At 41.9% G+C, this 5,550-nt stretch overlaps 1 long non-coding RNA gene across 1 annotated transcript; it reads right to left on the bottom strand.

The window, feature by feature from the left end:
* Positions 1 to 2,907: 2,907 nt before the first annotated feature.
* LOC105028003 lies at positions 2,908 to 5,321 on the bottom strand. The gene is made up of 4 exons (XR_004575673.1): positions 5,207 to 5,321; positions 5,028 to 5,117; positions 4,392 to 4,544; positions 2,908 to 4,295 (listed from the first exon to the last, which is right to left on the bottom strand). It is a non-coding gene; the product is annotated as an uncharacterized LOC105028003 (long non-coding RNA).
* Positions 5,322 to 5,550: the final 229 nt, after the last annotated feature.

Raw genomic sequence — 5,550 nt, 5'->3', positions numbered from 1 at the left:
CACTAACATATGCTGTTTAGGGCTTGAGAATGCAATGACCATGCTCTGATAAATGTCGGTAGATACATTTAGTGTTTCATGCAGTACCATGACAGTGAAGTTATTCTAATTGATCAAGAGCAGAACGGCAGCATGGTAGGACTATGGGATCAGAGACTAGCAGGCTGCTATTCATTTTCTCATACATCTTGTCTTTTCAGTTGAGTGCCGGCGCCTGTTCTCGTCTCAGATTCAAAGGTTTCAGCCGGGCGGCTGAGTTCCTTAAGAACCCCCACTAACTAAAATAATGAATTGGATTCATATAGTGGCTGTCTCCAACTAAGGTACTCAATGCATTTTTAAATAGTGCCACCGAGACTCATTGAAATCCAGCACCACTTAGCTACATCCACTTTGCTACACCCACCTGGGTGACGCACGGCCACCAATTTGTGCTAGAATGTTCATCACACCTCAGGTGGTGGAGAGGTGGAGAGTGAAACATATATGCCAAATAGGAATGAGGGGGGATTTTTCAATGCCGGCTACCCTTTAGGCAAAGACATTTGGTGGAGGCTTAATTTTTTGGGTTGCAGATTTGCCCTCCTTTGACAGCACACAAAAAAACATGTCAATGCACAAAACCTGTGATTACACGAAAAATCTGTGAACCTCTATTGTGATAATTAGAATGAACTTAGAATCAGCTTCTGGGGTCTTGTGCTATTGCTAGTCCTCTGACTTGATGGAGAGATTGTACCTCAGTCTTCAGATCATGAATATTCAAACCTTGTTAAAAACCGTTAGGGGAAGCAGAACTGTGATGCAGAAGGTTGATAACAACCCACGTTTACCCAGAAACATTAACATGCTGCTGCTTTAGCCTACGTCTGGGTTAGCTTCTGCCTGCTAGACATTTGCACAATGGAAAACCACAAGACAGGCTAATTTCCCCATCAGTGCCTTATCATGGGAATACCTTGTTCTTGTCGTGTGTGCGTACTAATGTGAAGTCGGTGGATTGTGTCTACACATTGTATCAAGCCACAGAGGTCAGCTGACCCTCGGCAGACTAATTAGCTGGGATAATTAGAGGTATATGCCTGGAAGTGTACCGCCATGTATAACATAATGACACCTAGAAATCACATGAGTTGTGTTCAGATGCCCCTCAACATAAAGCAACCGGTGTCCAAAGGTGAAATGAGCGCTCAACTGAAATTGTTGGGGCTCTTGGACTGACGTTTGACTGTAATCCCCAGTACCTGTTGGGCCTAATTAGTGGCTAGCTAGGATAATGGCGAGGCAGAGGAGCGGTGATCCTGGAGATCTCTATTGCACAACATCCCAGAGCGAAAGCGATACGATCGTGAGCCACTGTCCTTGCTCATTAGGATGAGTCCTACAGGACATTGGGTTGTGACAGATACCGCCATACCCCGGGGACTAACGGAGACCCCTTGAACGTGTTGTTATTATGGTGTCATTAATCCTCCTGATTATTTCCCCAGACACAGAGTGGCGGACACAGACACTTCATGAGCTTGGAAGACGGCACAGGAGGATTGTCACGTCTTCTTTAGCTCAGACATCCGCAGGACTTTGTCTGGCCGGTTGGATGGCTGATGTGTTGACACAAACTTCAATCCAGAAGATATTTACTTTACACAAAAAAAATACTTTAGTTTATTTACTAATGATACATTTATAGTATTGACCGATATATGTTTTGTGTGTAATATGGGATTGTAGGTCAGGACCTGTTGAACTGTATATTTTAGGGTTTCTTACTCTTCTATGTGTTTGCTGTCGTGTGCTGGTCAGGGCATGGATGACTGAAAAGGGTTTAGAGGTTTAATAAAGGTTCAAACAGAACAGGATATAAAATAGCAGTTTTGTAACATGGACTTCATGGTATGTACAGTGGATATAAAAAGTCTACACACCCCTGTTAAAATGCCAGGTTCTTGTGATGTAAAAGAATGAGACAAAGATAAATCTTGTCAGAACTTTTTCCAACTTTTAATGTGACCTATGCCGTACCAGGAAGGAATGCAGCCTGAGAGGATGTTCTCTATGGTGCACATGTAGAAGTTGGTGCGAGGTTTTGCAGCCATGCCAAACTTCTTGAGTCTCCTCAGGAAGTATAGTCACTTTTGGGCAGATTTTACCGCCGAGTTTGCTTGCCTGCCAAGTGAGGTCATCTTTGATGAACACATCGAGGAACTTGAGGTCGGAGACTCTCTCCACTTCAGCTCCATCGATGTGTATGGGGGCATGACCCCCCTCTGCTGCTTCCTGAAGTCCACAATCATCTTTCTCCCATGCACATAACCTAGCTAATAGAGCAACATGCGTATAGCTGTTCAGTATGAATGTTGCACAGTACATCCAATGCTAGGTCAGAAATAAGTTTAGAAAACAAAAATGGAGCTAGCAACATTACAGTTGCTAGCTTGCAGTAATTCGCGGTAAAAACGGCTAATTAGCATATATCGAAATAACACAATAACATTACTGTGTGTCCACAAACATAGCCCAATTAAAATATATATATACACACTCACCTATCTAAGGGACACACACAGGCTTTGTTTGTCCAAACAAAGGATGTCAACTACAGTACTGTAAGACACAAGTAACTGGACATTTAATGACTGCTGCTTGTCTAAACTTCTCCTCAGAGCACTGCTTCCCTTGGCCAGTGGGCAGAGGTACAGCAGTCCTTATGACAATACAATCTCCTAATTAACTACTAATGTTACAATTAACTACCATTAATATACCATTTATTTAGTACATTCTTCCTTGCCTTTTCTACAGTGATATTCTTCTTTTGTCCAACATGAAGGTAAATGTATGACATGACAATCCACAAGGAGTGTAGTTCAGCCTTTCAACATTTGGTACTATTATTATGACCTGCACATGCCTAAAAGAAACATGCTATAGAGCACAGACATTTGTAAAGCATTTAAATGTATTTTGCATGACATTCATTATGCTTTTTGTTTACTTAAAAATATATACAACATATTATGTGCAGGTGTGAATTCAGTATGAATAGTTTTGCATATTTTATGGCTGAATATATAAAAGCAGAACATTTTGATCGCTTTGAATATTTATGTATCCTTGATGTAGAGCTCTTTAAGCTGAAGACACCGCCTAACACGTTGTAGTGAAGTGCAGCCCTTGGTGTTGGAAGAAACAGAATGCTTGCTTGATTATTCTGCCCCTGGTGTCGACCTGGTGTCAATCGGGGGGAAATGTCCAGGGGGCGCTGGAGACATGGAGAAAGACAGTAGAAGACACCAAAGGACATACTCAGACAATTGAAATTCAACCTCACTTTCTTCAACGACGAATATCCCTAACTTACAAATTATGATTTATTAACAACCACTTTCGATGAATTATTGAGCAGGTGTGTACAGTCAGTGTAGCTCGCCAACTGCAGTGCCTTTGTGGAAAACTGAAGGGTCCACATCTGGACTCAGGAAGATATACCAGTTGCAATCTGTCTTTTAATATGGTGCTTTAAATTTTCATGAGCATTCATGATGAGTGACGAGCCATTGACAGAATAGTGGCTGTCATTAGCGCTGCTATTCATCCGTGCCGCCCGGGGGGCTGACATCAGGGAAGAGTTCCGCTCTCTAACTCAGATAAGCTTTTATCCCCTCTTCCCAAATACCTCTTCTCATTAGTGAGCAGGAGCTCAGGCGGCCTGCCTTTTCAACGCTGTGCCTAATTCAAAAAAAGATTTAATTTAATTATTTTTGCTTTCTCACACTCAGTTACACTTTGGTTTATGGACCTTACAGGTCTACATTGTGCATATACTATATCAGCACGCCATAATATTTGTATCAGGACCGTTTGTTCAGAAACACTGAATTCTATGTACTTGCATTCAAATGTACATAAGTACATAACCACCACACAAACTGTCAATGAACTGGAATTGGCCCCAAAACACTTCAGTCAAGCTGCATATTTTATACTGCAAAAATGTCAAATGAAAAAATAACCCCAAAAATACATGTTATCTTCTCCCATTTAAGAAAGGTGGGCTGTTAACGGTAATCACAACGATGTAAATAAGAGAATGGCGATATCAAGAAAATTGGAGCTTGTCCGAAATCTCTTCTCAGTAAATTCCACCTTTATCCCCATTTTCAGTCCAAAGCATTCCATTCGGGTTGTCTGAGTTGTGCACACGAGACCGGGGGATTTGAAAAAGCTGTGGTCACATGGAGCCGCAGGTGGAGACTGAGTCATGCGTCGTCATGTAGAGATTCCCTTTGATCCATCTGGCAAAGGATGATGGGAACACAAGGAGGTATTAGACAACAAAGGAAGCTGAGTGGAGACATATTTAGTTCTGACGAGGCCACAGCTGATGGTACCATCTGGCTGTCGGACTCGGTCCTGGCTGGGGGGTCCTTGTAAGCTGCCTTGAATTCCCGATGATCCGATCCCATGCCAAATGTTTGTGATTCCTGGGGTTGATTGGGCGTCTGGGCTAGTGCGCTGACAGTTGTTGGCTAAGAAACCAAGACCTTGGACATGAAAAGCAGTACTTTACAGTGAATGCATAATTATGAAAGATAATACGCTCCAGAAAATGAAAAATTAGCTGTGTGAATTGGATTTGTAATGGATAATGTGAATTCCAAGAATATATTTGTACTTCCTCTACAGTTTGTAACATACAGTGCCTTGAAACAGTGGATGAAGGAGGGAAATATTGGATGACGTGGTGGAAAAGAACTGAGAAAAATGTTGTTCTGAACTTCCAGCTGAAATCACTCAAAATCTCTGGAACGCATCTTTAACTAATATCACATGAAACATTGGTTTTGACACCAAACAGTGAGATTTTCATCTGATCAAAGAGTGGGCAACCCAACAAAAGCACTTAAAAGTTCTGCGTGCAAACAAAGGCCCCAAGTAAGTATGAAAGTAATAAATCTGTAATGGTCTCTAATGCTGTTGATGCACTTGAAAATTGGATTTTTGATTTGGTGGAAGTTTTTTCTCACATCTGAGCGAGTGAGGCATCCTCACGTGGGAGTCAGCTGGAGGCGGAGTTATCCTCCACCACAGAATCCCAGCACCTCACATGAAAGAAACTGCAATTACAAAGTCTCATTTCAGATGAATTGCATGCCACCGCCAACAACTGGGGGAGATGTTCAAATCTCGGAGAGCGTATTCTCACACGTGTGGCTGTCACGGCATCTTCGTGTAAAAGGGAAGAGGTGATGAAGTTTAGCTGTGGAATACAGACTAGACATTTATTGCTCATCTAAAAGAAAAGACAGAAAGCAATGAGTTGTGCTTGATAATCACTTAACCAGTATCATTTTCCACACCCCATATCTCCTGATCAGTAAACAGTTCCCCATCTGGAAGTTGAAATCCTAGGTAATGAAAGCATACATCCTGACACTCAGTCAATATGACATTTTGAGACAGGTTAATACTTCCACTTGGAAGTGACCGAGGTCAGTGAGAAAGTCAGATTTAACTTGTCGTAAATATGGACACCCAGTTGGTAATTAG

The sequence above is a fragment of the Esox lucius genome, chromosome 4 (assembly GCF_011004845.1).
Source record: "Esox lucius isolate fEsoLuc1 chromosome 4, fEsoLuc1.pri, whole genome shotgun sequence".
NCBI classification, from domain to species: domain Eukaryota; kingdom Metazoa; phylum Chordata; class Actinopteri; order Esociformes; family Esocidae; genus Esox; species Esox lucius.
This window is presented reverse-complemented; position numbering and strand designations above follow the sequence as displayed.